Source organism: Stigmatopora argus, chromosome 4 (genome assembly GCF_051989625.1).
Source record: "Stigmatopora argus isolate UIUO_Sarg chromosome 4, RoL_Sarg_1.0, whole genome shotgun sequence".
Lineage (NCBI taxonomy): Eukaryota > Metazoa > Chordata > Actinopteri > Syngnathiformes > Syngnathidae > Stigmatopora > Stigmatopora argus.
The window spans coordinates 15,979,764-15,995,437 of record NC_135390.1 but is presented as its reverse complement, the minus strand read 5'-3'; the positions used below and the strand labels follow the sequence as shown (position 1 = coordinate 15,995,437).

Below are 15,674 nucleotides of genomic sequence, written 5' to 3'. Positions count from 1 at the left end.
TGATTTTTTATCTAAAAACACAGAAAAAATGGATTAAAAAAAGTACAATTATTGATTTAAAAGGGGGAAAATCAGGAAATTTAATATACATCTACACTCTTCATTTTAATTTGATTCTAAAACAGAAAGTCGGCACTCATGGTTTACTTTCCCGTGCCACACAAAATGATGCGGCGGGCCAGATTTGGCCCCCGGGCCGCCACTTTGACACATGTGGTTTAAGGATTGCATTTTTGGCTAAGTCAGTGAATGAGGGTCATTAAAATGTCATGTTAAAAGTAGGAATGTATATTAACAATTTCCTGATAATATGAAACTATTGATCCTTTTGGAAAATGAGAAAATATTTACTGATGAATTCGTATTGCTTTTAATTACAAAATTTAATTACATAAAATGTATTTGAAGTTTGGACCTAGAACGCACAATGTGAAATAAGGCAAAACAGCAAATTAAATTTTTGACTTGACCAACGAAAGAGTAAAAAAACCAATAATAATCTCCTGTTGGTTCACAGATGTCAACTTTATACTTTTTCCTTATTATTTATATTATATTTTGATGTTTAGCCGCTTTTGCTTGTGTTTCTGGATCGATCACTCGCTGCCAGCCTCTCCCAGTTTAAATAGATTGGACTGCTATTGTCTTCAATGGCTGTGAATTATTTAGAGTACTAATAACGAAAAAAATAAAACAAAGTAACATACTTTTCTCACAAAGCCAAATACAAATAAATCCAACGCCATACCCTACAGCCAATAAGCACATCCGCCTCCTTTTACCACCACATTTGTCATCCAATAAAAAACAAATAAATAAATAAAAACTTAAGCCCACCTGCTAATCTGGATGGACAACATTGTACACACTTATGGGCACCTGTTCTGCCCATCAGTAATAAGCAGCAGTCTGACAACAATAATTTAAAACCCCCCCTTGAGAAGTGCTTCACATCTGTGTTGCATCCCGTAAACATTTTACAACTTCTATAAATTAATAATCCATTTCAGGACTCTTGGACTACATTTTACAATGAATAATTATGCCAGTATGCATCTGGAAGGTAATTGCAGTATCTGAGTTTGTGGAGATTTATTGGGTAAAATATTTTTTTCAATGTGAATATTTATGTAAACATGCAGAATTGTTCAATAAAAAATGAATCGTAAGAAATGCATTAGCAATCAATGGAGGCAATGTAAAATAATTGGCTCAGAGTGGCACTGTGTTTTTTTGTTGTTGCCAAGTGGGGGGTAGAAAAGTTGGTCCAGCTGCTTGGCGCCTTTTTCCCCTCCCCTCCCCTTCTCCTTGCATCCCCCTTTTTTATATTCTCTTGCGATCATGAACACTAAAAATACCCAAAGTGACCCTCGGGAGAGAACGCGTGATGTTCAGCTCTCTCAGCAGTAAACAAGCTGACATCACAATGTCCCACCAGGTGAAGGACAATGAGCAAGAGCTGCTGTGTCCAGGTTGTACCACCTTGTAGTCAACAACCCAACACAAGGAATATTTTGCGGGATTGTTGAAGAGATGATTGCTTCATTTTGGAGGACGAAGCAAATTTAAGAGGGGAATTTTTTTTACAAAATAAAAATAATGCAGGAAAAGACCTTTCGAAATACCAGTATTGATTTAACGTCAAAATAATTCCTAAGGTCAAACGAAAGCCGCTAAACAAAGACATTTAAAAACAACGTAAAGGCAAAAAGAAAATTAAAACAAATCCAAATGATAAATAATGACAGTTTCATGAAAGATTCCTGTTTTGACTAAATCTTCACACAATGCAACAAAATAAAAAGCAACATTTGAAGCAAAATCAAGAATGTGAATTACTGTGAGGCGAACATGGCAGTGGTGTGCCATCAGGGCCTTCAAGGCCTTCTCTGCCGGCCTAAGAAATATCTGAATCACAGACTGATGTTAATTATATTTTGTCCATGAATACTTTTGATTAAATAATTCCAAATTGTCTGTTGGCTTCCTTTCATTGCTTTTCCCCCTGGTTGCACTGCTTCCAGATGTGTGTTTTCATATTGAAGCATTTAACCAATCACATTTCAGCCATTATTTGTTGCCAGGGTCAGAAATCTGCCTCAAGGCCTTCACAATCAGTTCTGCTGCATTAAACAAGCCTCGATAAGACTGTTGCTTTAACCAATCAGAATTCGATTTGGTGACACCAAGGCCTTCTCGCAGGCGTATGGACACGTCATTGCCTTCTAGCAGGCGTAGGGTTACGTCATCACTTTCACCAACTATGATAGGCTAGTATTAGAGTGGACTAGCCAGAGCTACCAAACTGTATCTGGAGCGAGCTGCGAGAAGAAATGGATTTGTTTGCAGATTTACTGTCAAAGCCATTTTCAAGACAGACTTTTCAAGAAAAAAAAGCTGGACATCATTAAGAAAGGTCGGACAACTCCAAAGCAAGCAAGCCTGTCACAACCGGAAACAAACATTTTCAGCACTAAATCGAATAAAAACGTATGCCAGAAATACGACAGGACAGGCTTGACTTTCAGCATTAGCTTCAATGGCAATATAAAAGAAGGAGGAAAGGAGGATGGATATTGTGTCCAGGTAAAAATGATTTTTGGTGAGTAAAATATGGCTGTATTCTGAAAATAATATTTCAATTGTATGGTTATTATTGATTATTTTTTATGTGTCGCAGCTGTAGCTGCAGTAGAGGTTTTATAGCCATAAAATCGTTTTTGAGGGTTGGATTGATTCCGAGAGCTGAAGGCGTCGCTAGGAAATTCACAGACCGCCACTGGAACATGGTAACCACTTGTGCACTATTCCGCCGCATGTTAAAATGTTTATTTCATCTCAGTATGCGATACTGCATTTATTATTACTCCCCAAATTTGAACCTCGTCTAGTATGACTATCATTTTTATACATATTTCATTATTTCTTTGCATTTCTTATGAGGCCTTGTCACTTGTGTGTAATTTCAAAGTCATCCGGCTGCTGTTTGATGTTCTCCAATGCCTTCAGGCTGTTTTTTCCCCCCTCTAGGACTCAGCCTGTTCATGACAAGTGTTCCTTCTTCGATAACATATATAATCAAAACCACATTAAAAAACACACCATTAAAAATCCTGAGAATGACTGCACTCAAACTATTCTCCCAAAAAGGCTTCTTGAGTAGATTTGTGTGTACAAATGGTGTGCAAATTAAGCATACGAGTGCCAAATATGTTGATGGCTGCATTGGCCCTTGAGGGGGACTTAGGTAGGGCGGACTCTGCGGTTATAGGAAGACCGCCGTTTCAACCCCCTCCTGAAGGAGCCACTTATGATTAGCCGCAACATGATCACGCTACTGTAAAGCATGCGATGGATTTTACAATGTAAACATTGCAAAGGAGAATATAATAAATGATATTCCTGTGTGTGGTTGCAACGTGTTTCATAACTAAACAATATATCCTCTTGAGAAGCACATTTTTACAAGACAAATAAGCCTTTATGGAGTTTTTGTTGTTGTTGTTGTTGATGTTTTTAATTTTTGCTGTTTTCATTTTACCCAAAGAAGAATGTATGCTATGAAAATTGTTAAGTTGGCAACCTGACATAGAATAAGCAAATCTACACAGAAAATGCTTCCAAAAAGCCATATCTGAATAGACCACCTTCTTTTTGGGGGGCGATTTTAGCCATTTCCAGTTCAGGTGCATTTCCTTTAAAGAGGATTTAAGGAAAGCCCACTAGGTTTGGATTTTATTTGGGGTTAATCACAGGGACATTTTAAATGGTCCGTTTAATATACCCATACTTATGTGGGCAAAAGCATTTTTGCAAGAACAATCTAGTTGAGAAAAAAGAAAAAAATACATTATTTCGTTACTGTTTGTTTTTTTTCCTCCCGTTCAGGTTTTAAGAGCAAAATGGAAAAAAAAACAATGCATGAATGGTTTATGAGTAGTATTCATACATTGTTTCTAAACCACTTATCCTCACAAGGTTCTCTGGCGCCTCGAACAAATTGTGATCATTAATTCTAAAGTCATTTCCAATGAATAGAACAATTCCAAATGACAACACAAGAATGTAACCAAGTGTATAAAGCAGGGATCATCAACTCCGGTCCTGCAGGGCACCGATCCAGTCTGTTTTTCTATGTCTCCCTCCTCCAACTCACCTGAATCTAATGATCAAATTCTCAGTAATCTCTCCACAAGCCTGATTACAATACTGTGTGTTGAACAAGGCTAGATGTTTAAAACACACTTGAGGCCCAGAGTTGGTGACCCCTGCTATAAAGAATGTTAATCTCCACATATGCAAGCCATCCATCTGTTATTGAGAAGTGCCCAGGAAGATCATGACCACTTTTGGATTCAATATTCCAGGATTATGTTTTTAATGAGGCTGAAAATATGACAAAAGCAACACGAAGCTCAAAGGCAAGACACACTCACAAGGAATATCCATCAAAGTAAGGTAAGATATGCTAACTTTTCAATTTAAGCTGCTGGTCAAGTAATATAACTGTGTTAATAAATGATTTGCTTTCTGTATATGTGATGCCCATCAACATCAGTTTGAGTGTTTGGCTAAAACATGTGTGGCTTTGCACCATAATGCATGAGGCAAACCCATTCTAAGGTAACCTAGTCAAATGCAGTTTTCAAAAGTGCAGAAAATTAGTTGCAATAGTTTAGAGCAGTGGTTTCCAAACTGGTGCAGGTTTTTGTTCCAACCGATCCAATACAAACAGTTTCACCAATGAGGTTTCTGTTGTAAAAAGAAGCACCTGACTGCAATCCACTGATTGCACTTGAAGGATACCAGATTGGTAGAAAGGTTTCCTCCTACAGGTTGGAATGAAAACCCACACCCACTGCGGACCTTTCTAGAATAGTTTGTGGAACATTGGTTTAGAGATTCAACCACAGCAGTACTTTTTGGGGTAAATGGATACAATGCCTTGCAACACATGATGCCGCATATTTTAACATTTGCCATCACCTTATAATATTACTGTAGAATATTAGCAAAATCATTTAGAATAATCTTTTGCAAGTCATAACTGATATGTTGTATTTCTAGTGAAGGTGATAATTTGACCCTATATGCTTTAAATTGATATTTCTTTCTTGACATATCTGACACAAGATACTGCATATTTTAACATTTACCATCACCTTATAATATTACTGCAGAATATTAGCAAAATCATGTGAAATAATCTTTTGCAAGTCATAACTGAGATGTTGTATTTCTAGTAAAAGTAATAATTTGACCCTATATGCTTTAAATCACGTGTCAAAGTGGCGGCCCGGGGGCCAAATCTGGGCCGCCGCATCGTTTTGTGTGGCTCGGGAAAGTAAATCATGAGTGCCGACTTTCTGTTTTGGGATCAAATTAAAATGAAGAGTATAGATGTATATTACATTTCCTGATTTTCCCCCTTTTAAATCAATAATTGTAATTTTTTAATCATTTTTTTTCTGTGTTTTTAGTTCAAAAATCATTTTGTAAAATCTAAAAAGATATTAAAAAAAGCTCAAATAAATCTTGTTTTAGATCTATAAAAAATGAATATTCAGGGCTTTTAATCCAGTTCTTTTAATCCATTCTTTTTTTTTTTTTAAATATTATATCTAAAATGGTCCGGCCCACATGAAATCGAGTTGACGTTAACGCGGCCTGCGAACCAACCCGACTCTGACACCCATGCTTTAAATTCATATCTCTTTCTTGACATATCTGATTTTTGCCATGCAGATGTTTGCTCTGAACATTTTGAAATCCCTTGACTATAGCTTAAAAATCTACTCTGTCATTTCTAACACATTATAAATAATTGTATCAATTTTTAAGCATTAACTGAAAAACATCCAATATTTATGAAATGTTTTATCTTTCCTTAGACATCACAATGGCTAGAAATCTCACCACTTCCTTTTAACAGATCATTGCAGACATTGCGAACCTCTTAAATTTGTAAAATCTCCTTTTTAAGTGGATTTCACGCCAGGCACTTAATCAGGGCACCCCACGAAGTAGATGGACGTCCGTTATTTGAGGAAAAACTACTACGCTGCCATGTCAAATTGTCATAAAACCGTGTTAAGATGTGATGTCTTAATGCTATTCCCTCAGCCGTCTTCTATTGACTCTATTAACATATTGTAGTTATTAACAGTGGGTCGAGCTGCTGCTATAATTTGGCGCATGAATCACTCCCCGTGCTTTGTGATCACATTATTCTAATTTATGGCCCCCTGTGCATGCAGTTTTCTCTCCACCTTGCCCATTCTCTTGCTCTCGCTTTCCATTTTAGATGCATCCTTTGCGCCTTCTGCCTGCTGAGGCGGCGCTGCTGTACCTGCTCTGACTTTGACAAAGTAGTCCCTGTGCACATGCCCTCTGCGATACACACAATGTGCGTGTCCCTGTGTGCGTCTACAGCTTGTACTATGTTCGTGTAGTTTGCGTTGCAGCAACGGCATGGGACTGTTAGGTTTGTTCAAATGCAGTGGCGGGCCGTCAGGGCTTTCAAGGCCTTCTCTGCTGGTCTAAGAAATATCTGAATCATATATTATATTTTGTCCATCAATACTTATTAAATAATTCCAAATTGTCTGTTAGCTTCCCTTCATTGCTTTTCCTCCTGGTTGCACTGCTTCCAGATGTGTGTTTTCATATTGAAGGATTTAACCAATCACATTTCAGTCATTATTTATTGTATTGCCAGGGTCAGAAATCTGCCTCAAGGCCTTCACAATCAGTTCTGCAGGCTCTGCTGCATTAAACAAGCGTCGATAAGACTGTTGCTTTAACCAATCAGATTTCGAGTTGGCAACCCTACAATGCCTTCTCGCAGGCGTAGGGATACGTCATCGCTTTCACCAACTATGATTGGCTAGTGATAGAGTGGGATAGCCAGAGCTACCAAACTGTATCTGGAACGAGCTGCACAAGCAAATATATTGTTGTGTTGATTTAAAGCCATTTTAAAGACGGACTATGCCAGAAATACGACAGGACAGGCTCGACTTTCAGCATTAGCTTCGATGGCGATAGAAAAGAAGGAAGAAAGAAAGGAGGATGGATATTGTGTACAGTTAAAAAGGATTTTTGGTGAGTAAAATATGGCTATACTCCTAAATAATATTTCAATTGTGGGCCCGGTTCTGGAAGTGGATTTTACCCCATTTTAGTGCATTTTTTGCCGTTTCGCGTATGGACGTATCAAAGTTCATCGCTGTCTTTTTCCCGGGGAAATGATACTCCGGGCCCGGTTCTGATGTCTAAAAAGCTCCAGTATTTGTATTTTATCAATAAATGCTGTTTTCGGCTGAAGTTTACCCCATTTTCGGGCAGTGTTTGCCGGTACGCCATTGACGTTCATCGCTGTCTTTCCCCGGGAAAATTACCCCCCTGGCCTGGTTGTAATGTCTGAAAAGCTCCAGTATTTGTATTTAATCATTAAATGCTGCTAGGAAGTGGATTTTACCCCATTTTTGTGCATTGATTTATTGATTATTTTTGTGTCGTAGCTGTAGCTGCAGTAGAGGTTTTATAGCCATAAAATTGTTTTTGAGGGTTGGATTGATTCGTTGAAGGCTCTACGAGAAAATGCACGGACCGCCACTGTTCAAATGTGCCTTTGGTAGCCTCCTCAGTAAAGCAGCGCTACTCAAACTAGGTGTTTGCTCGTCATAGCTCGGGGTGCTGATGAATATTCTCATTCATCCTGGTCATTTTAGCCTCAGGGCTTCCTACGACAACCTGAATGGTACCCGTGCGATCGAGTCCAAATGCCCTGAGAATAGCTTGGGGGTCCTCCAAATAGTTTGAAATATGAATGAAGTTAGATCTTGTAAAAATCCATACTCTAGCATACTGTCATACTTGTTTTACTTGTAGTAATTTCCTATAAGGAAACAGTTTTCTAGTTCCTTGTGTAAGCCACCGATTTCGTGATGTGGTTTTGACTCTTTAAACAAAGATATTGCCGTGTGTGCTTTTGATTTGATTCAAGGTCTAATCGATTTTAAGGATATGTACACAAATGAAGTAATTTTTATGTTTTTGACAATGTTGTTCTTAAAACAGTTATAAAATTTGGGTGAAAAACATTGTTTTTAAACAAAATGTTGATCGTTTTTTTCTGTTTAGATTGATTTTATTGCTTCATTGCTTACCAAGCTAATCGATGTCTCATCTCATTTTCTGAACCGCTTTATCTTCATTAGGCTCGCAGGGGTTGCTGGAGCCAATCCCAGCTGTCGGAAGATAATCGATGTATTAATCCAAATAATATCACTGCAGTTAAAATAAATCGGACAAGTAGTACATCAATGGCAATGAATGAATTTAAAACTCACACTTTTCTTAGACAATTCCTCTATTTCTCTTACAATATAAAAATAAAAGGTACAACATTAAAGACTACAAATCTAAATGTTAGATTATTGATTTTTTTTCACCTTGATAAAGATACTGTACCCTGCAGGTTTCACCAAATCCTTTATTAAATAAAAATCCACATTTTATTAGTGCACAGAAGTACCGACCCATAAATTGTACGTAAAAAAAATATGCTCAATATCCACACGGAGTAAGTTATCTTTAATTGGCATTAGAGAGTTCTTGGAAATATATTCTCCCTACAAGGGCTCTCTGGACTTGGACTTTCAGAAACCTGGCAAAACTGTCGGAATGTTAGCCTTTTTTGAAGTCAATATAATACATGCGTGTGTGTGTGTTTGGGAGCAAGTGTGTAAACGAGTAAAAATGGGCTCGGAGCCTTGTTCATGCTACTGTGGGACTGTTGGCTTTGTTGAATTCTTGCATTAGGGAGCACACGCCGTTCGTACATCTGCCGCTTATGTCATACACTCCTCTGTTTTGTCCTCCATTACATCCCTCCTTTCATCCCCTGCTCCGTCGTTCACCTTGTTTCTCTCCCCCCCCTCCCTCCTTCCTCCCTCTCTCATTGATAGTGAAGCAGATGTGAGCAGAATACCAAGGAGCTAATCATTATTCCGGCAACAGAGTGTGCCGCTCGGCCTGAATGTCAATCCCCCTTCATCTCTCCCTCTCTTTTCACCCTCCCTTCCTTCACTCTTTTCCCCTTCATCCCTACCTGGCCCCCCACCATCTCCTGGCAGTCAACCTGGGGTCCGAAAGGAGAAAACAAATAGTGCGTCACCTGGCCGGCGGAGCACACGTTTAATGCTTGAGTGAAGTATGCCGCTTGTTGTGAGTGTGTGTTATGTAAAAAGCTCAACACATGCATTTGTTAGGAGCAAAGAGCTGTGGGATGGAGATGAGAGAGAGAATTTGTATTTTGACACAGTAGGGGTCGGGGGGACTCCGCCTGCCAGCGGCCATTACGTCGATGTGGAACGCGAGTAAATGTGTTCTTTCTCATAATACAATATTACTGTTTCGGGATTGCTATGCGTGACACGCCTCCAGAGTTACTATCACCGATTGGCATGCGTGACGCGCCTCCAGAGTTACTATGACCGGAATGACTGTTCGGGAGTATGACTTTTGGTCTAAGCTTTGACCTTGTGGAGTTTGAGTTCTTCATTTTTTGTGTTCTGCCACAAGTACTGTATTTTCACGACTATAAGGTGCCCATAAAAGTCTTAATTTTTCTCCAAAATAGACAGGGCACCTTATAATCCAGTGCGCTTTATATATGGACCAATATTAATATAGTTATAACGATGAAATAAAATAAATCAGTCGATAGGGTACACCATCCTCTACAGCTCTCACAACTACGGCAAGCAGCCCCCGACTCTACTATTTTCCCGTAGAAAAAGTACTGTGCAGTGACTGCTGGGATATATAGTTCTTTTGTCAATGCGGCTAAAAATACGATGCGCCGTATAGTCGTGAAAATACGGTAGTCAAATTTCAGCAACTTGAGAAATGAGGGGACGCAAGTCAGTTGTAGGGAGGCTAAAAAAGCTTCAAATCAAGCATGGCTTCTTGATATTTCTGTGGATCTATTTCATGATAGGCATGCCTACCAAAGTTGATGTTCCTAGGTGAAATAGGCTAGGCTTGATATTTTTTTTAACCAGTCAATCAAATCTAGAGGCTTCTCGTGCAGTTTCTAAATGAGATGGGAGACGGTCTAATGGTTGAGTGTATATTTTCTACAACTCTTTGAGTAAACGCTCACCTCAGAAACTCTCACTTCAAGGCTTGTGTTTGAGTGTGCCATTTGAAAGTGTATTTTTTTTCCTTCTGTCGAAAGAAAAAACACTGTCCATGTTTCCCTCCTCTTTCCTCTATTCCAAGGGTGTCAGACTCGGGTTGGTTCGCGGGCCGCTTTAACGTCAACTTGATTTCACGTGGGCCGGACCATTTTAGATATAATATTTTGATTTTTTTTAAATAAATGGATTAAAACTGGAACTGGATTAAAAGCCCTGAATATTCAGTTTTTTATAGATCTAAAACAATGTTTATTTTAGCTTTTTTTAATATGTTTAGATTTTACAATATGATTTTTGAACTAAAAACAGAAAAAAGGGATTAAAAAAATACAATTATTGATTTAAAAGGGGGAAAATCAGGACATTTAATATACATCTATTTTCTTCATTTTAATCTGATCCTAAAACAGAAAGTCGGCACTCATGATTTACTTTCCCGGCCACACAAAATGATGCGGCGGTGGCCCCCGAGCCGCCACTTTGACACATGTGCTCTATTCCATCATTAATTAAATGTTCAAACTGCACAATTGTGGAAAAGGCTTAATATTGGTCATGTTGACAGTACTTGGGAGGAAAAGTTTCGAGCACCACTGCCTTGCTGCACCAGTACAGTTGTAATTATTCATGTCTGGTTTACTGTTCGAGTTACTGGATCTGCATACCAAGCGAGGGGTCAATTAGACCAGAGGTATATTAGCTAGGACTGGGTTGTGTGTGTGTGTGTGTGTGTGATTAAATGGAAGAGACAGCACCATCTGACTTCCTGAAAAATGCGGTTTGTATGCATGTTTCCCCTCACGAGCCTCGTTCACACTGCATTCACAGAAAGGAAACAAAAAGAGAGAAAAAAAAACAGTATAAAAGCGATAATCTGGCAATCATACAATGAGATTTAGCCTAAGGGAGCCTCTGGCGTGTCAAAGCCGCTGTCACTTCGGCTCAAGTGTGAGTGAGTCATAGGTGGCCTGGACTCTGTCCACCCACTGGACGCAGACATCTTGAGATATATTTATTGCGAGACATGCAAGTGATGTTCCTTCTTTTGATAGCTCCCTTTTTTTCGAACCTGTGCAGCTCCATGGTGATGCAGAATGGTGCATCTGTAGTCCTTTTTATGTAGAAACATTTAAGTAAGTGTGAAGTACTTCCATTGTTTATTGAAGTTGCAATTGGTTGAAATAAGCTTTGAAGTATAATTGTCAAACTCCTTTTTCTCAAATTTCCATTTGAGAGCCATTAGAACTGCAAAACCTTTATAATTGTAGCTCGTGTCTTATTAGCTTCATTTTTTGGCGCTGGGATTTCTTCCAGCCAACAAGAGATAGTCGGCAGACTTGACCGGACGTTCGATAAACAATGGAAGTACTTCACACTTACTTAAATGTTTCTACATAAAAAGGACTACAGATGCACCATTCTGCATCACCATGGAGCTGCACAGGTTCGAAAAAAAGGGAGCTATCAAAAGTCGAACGGACGTTTGGTCGAACGGACGTTTGGTCGAACGGACGTTTGGTCGAACGGACGTTTGGTCGAACGGACGTTTGGTCGAACGGACGTTTGGTCGAACGGACGTTTGGTCGAACGGACGTTTGGTAGAACGGACGTTTGGTCGCCGGGTTCGCTCGCTGTCAAATTATGGCAGAGAGTTTACTGTTGATATTTTGATATTAGATATTTAGATATAAAACTCACTCTCTCTCTCTCATGATTATAATTTTGAGAGCTGGTTTCAACAGTAACAACCCGGCGACCAAACGTCCGGTCGACCAAACGTCTTTCGACGAAACGTCCGAGTACCGTCGGCAGAGTACCCCCCCAAATTTGACACCCAACATGCCACCATATTACCCATACACAACCTATTTTTGAAATTAGAAGCCAGTTGTCTTTTGCAGGCCACACAAAATAATGCGGAGGGCCAGAGCTGGCCCTCAGGCCTTAAGTTTGATAGCGACATTTTAAGGAGGAAAACGGAAAGATGGACCATACCACATTAGCCTATTGCTATCTGCTTACTTAATTATTAACAATTACAACTTTACAGGCATGCAAGCATTTGTCATCTATCTTGGAGATACTTTGCATATAAATCTGATTTCCATTTTTTTTAACACAGCTTTAACTGGTGTGGGACCATCTCTAGTTCCTTGCACCAGAAATCCAGCCAAATCTAATTATTAGCACTTGCCCAGTGGAACCATATTTATTTTCTTAAGTTAGAACTTTAACACGGTTCAGTAAATTATGACTAGGACAAGAAATGTAAATCACTGCTGCCATAAATGAGTGGATTATTGATTATTTTTGCAATGAGTCAACTTGTATTTACTAGTATATTACTCTGGGATTAACATTTTAGATGGAAATGTGCATTGGAACAACAAATGATGGATTACTATGAAATTATATGTATTTTCCAATGATGATGTTTGCATATACTTTTAATATTTACTGTTTTTCTTCTCTAAAATAAATTAGATTTGAAATTTCAATACTAAAACAGCAATTTAGAATTTTAGCAGTGGTCAACAATGAAACTGATTCATTGACAATCAGTTTTTTATTTATTTCATCATTAATTAGTTTTTTTTTTTTATAAATAAGGTGATCATTTCAGATGGATTTCCTTATGTTGGTCGATTTTTCTCATGGTAAAATGGTTGCTCATCTCCTAAACGCTACAGTAAAGTAACACCATGTTGTCAGTAGCAATTAAAGAACCACCCTGAGCGCAAAGTGACAAAATCAATGATACAACACGGTGCACTGAGTAATACCCCGGGAGGACGTGCAATGCGCCTCAGAGGGTGGGTGGATTACGGATAGTGGGGTGGGGGTGGTTTAAGAGAAAGATCTATATTGAAAGGCCACTCGGAGTCGGCCCGGCCCGCGTCCTCCTCTCGTTAGAAGCGATGCGACAGCGTTAGCGTGATACAAGTTGGGCTCGGCCGCTTGGCGAGGCGGCAGGCGGCCTCTCTGGAGACCGCTGTCTGCTCGCCGTCTCATGCCTAACACCGTCGCGCTGCGTGTGAGCGAGCGTGATAAACAGTGAGGAGGACGTCGCCTCTCTTCAAGGAAGTCCCACATGTGTCAGCCTGCTCACGGGAGATGAGCTTGATGACTTTTAGTCAAGTTGGGATGTTTACCACGAGCAGAAGTTCATCTCGACATTTCTGGATGGAGCAAATTGCTAGGTGGAAAGTGGTTAGGACATTGGCCTCACTGTTCTGGGGTCGAGGGGTCGATCCCAGGTCGGTCCTCACTGTCTGTAGTTTGCATGTTTTCCTCGGGCTTGTGTGACTTTTCTCCGGGTACTCCCCAACGTCCCCAAAACATGCAGGCTGATTGAACACTCTAAATTGACACCAAGTATGATTGGTTGCCTTTCTCCTTGTGCCCTGCGATTGGCTGACCATCGATTTAGGGCAAGGGTGTCAGACTCCGGCTGGTTTGCGGGCCGCATTAACGTCAACTCGATTTCATGTGGGCCGGACCATTTTGGATATAATATTTGGATTTTTTTTAAATAAATGGATTAAAAGAACTAGATTAAAAGCCCTGAAAATTCAGTTTTTTTATAGATCTAAAACAATGTTTATTTTAGCCTTTTTTAAATATATTTTTAGATTTTACAAAATTATTTTTGAACTAAAAACTCAGAAAAAATGATTAAAAAATTACAATTATTGATTTTAAAAGGGGAAAATGAGGAAATGTAATATACATCTATACTCTTCATTTTAATTTGATCCTAAAACAGAAAGTCGGCACTCATGATTTACTTTCCCGGGCCACACAAAATGATGCGGTGGGCCAGATTTGGTCCCCGGGCCGCCACTTTGACTCATGTGATTTAGGGTGTCCCCCGCCTGGTGCCCGTAGTTAGCTGGGATAGGCTCCAGCACCTCTCATGACCCTTGTGAGGATAAGCGGTTCAGAAAAAGAATGAATGATAAATTAGTATCAATAAATATGCGGCTGGAACCATGTTTGGGCACTAAAATGGTTATGACACAATAGTTATTTACCGTAGAAATACTTGGAATGTGATTATAATACACGTTATAATTGCGCCATGTATTTTTAGACTAATTTGCTTCCTAGAGTTGAAAATATGAGACTGTTAACTGTGATTAAAATGCATTTATTTTAACATCCAGTTACGGATTGGGAGCAAATCTAATGGTGGGGGCAGTGACCTATCAGAGAGAAAACTTTCTTGTTTTTGCAGTAATTGCTGTATTCAAAGTACTACTGGCATGGGATAACAACAAAACTGCTTTTTTTCCCCCCCAATATTTAGTGTACTTTTAAATCTAGTGGGTGTTAAAAAATAAATAAATAACAGCACAACACCCTACAGCGATGAACTTGCTTAAAGGATGTTGAATAAATGTAAAACTTAATTAAAAGACAATTACCGATGAACATTACTCGGTGCATTACTCCTTAATTTCCCCGCACAGAATTAACTGGAGCAATTTTCTACAAAGCATTTTTCCATCACCATTTTTCATTAAAAGAATAAACTATCATTCCATTTAATTTATTTTTTTAATCCATTATTGATTGAAACACAAGCCAATATTTTTTCTGTGTCTTGCAATAGTAAGTCACCATCCACTTTCATATTCCAAAAATATGCACGTATCAATAATCTTTGATTTTATACATAATAAGCAAAAATAGACGAAAACTCGATCGAAACACAGCATTTGTTTGACTAAATAAAAGAATTCAGCAATAATCCAGATGTTTGTTTTGAGAGCTGAAAATCCATTTTTCATTAGAATATTTACCATTTATGTTTTTCAAGTTTGATATGCATTAGCCCATAGTAAATTATGAAAATGTGATTTGAATATGACTCCACGCAAGTTGCTGGAGTTCATCCTACATTCCATTGCACTTCTCAACTTCAACACTAGGAGGAGCTAGTCACTTCCAGTTCCAGTGGGGTCAATATTTAGAATTGTCGTATTTTGTTTTCCCATAAATAAAAACAATCCAATGTGATTAAACGTTTTTTGCATTTTTCAGTTCTTTTTTCATGTAAACATTAATATTTTGCAATATCCTTATTTCTTTGTATTATTTTTGCATCTAGCCCTTAACTTGTTCAAATATAATTTAACTAGGACAACTGGCATTAAGTGATGGTTTTTCTCTAAATGGCTGTCAACCTTCCCAGTCAAAATGGATTGGGCATCTATTGCGACCCATAAGTTAATTTTTAAAAATGAATATATTTTCAAAACTTAATCTTTTATACCGATTCCCTTCGTTAAATAAATAAAAGTGGAAGGCTTGATTAAAAAAAAAGAAGTAATTCCAATATCTGCATACTGTTTCCATTTAAAATCCTACTAAATTCAAGCGTGCATTGGCCAAAATCCGTGTGTGCCTTTTGGGTAAAAAAAAAGTAAAATGTGCATGTGCATGTGTGTGTGTGTGTGTGTC

At 38.6% G+C, this 15,674-nt stretch overlaps 1 protein-coding gene across 4 annotated transcripts in view; it reads left to right on the top strand.

Annotated features, from left to right (window-relative positions):
- The first annotated feature begins 4,221 nt into the window (after positions 1 to 4,221).
- grik5 (glutamate receptor, ionotropic, kainate 5) overlaps positions 4,222 to 15,674 on the top strand; it is a 146,945-nt gene continuing 135,492 nt past the window's right edge. For all 4 annotated transcript variants that reach the window (XR_013299850.1, XR_013299851.1, XM_077597718.1 and 1 more), the window contains exon 1: positions 4,222 to 4,458. The gene's annotated coding sequence lies outside the window, so the exon portion shown is untranslated. The remainder of the gene's footprint in view (positions 4,459 to 15,674) is intronic.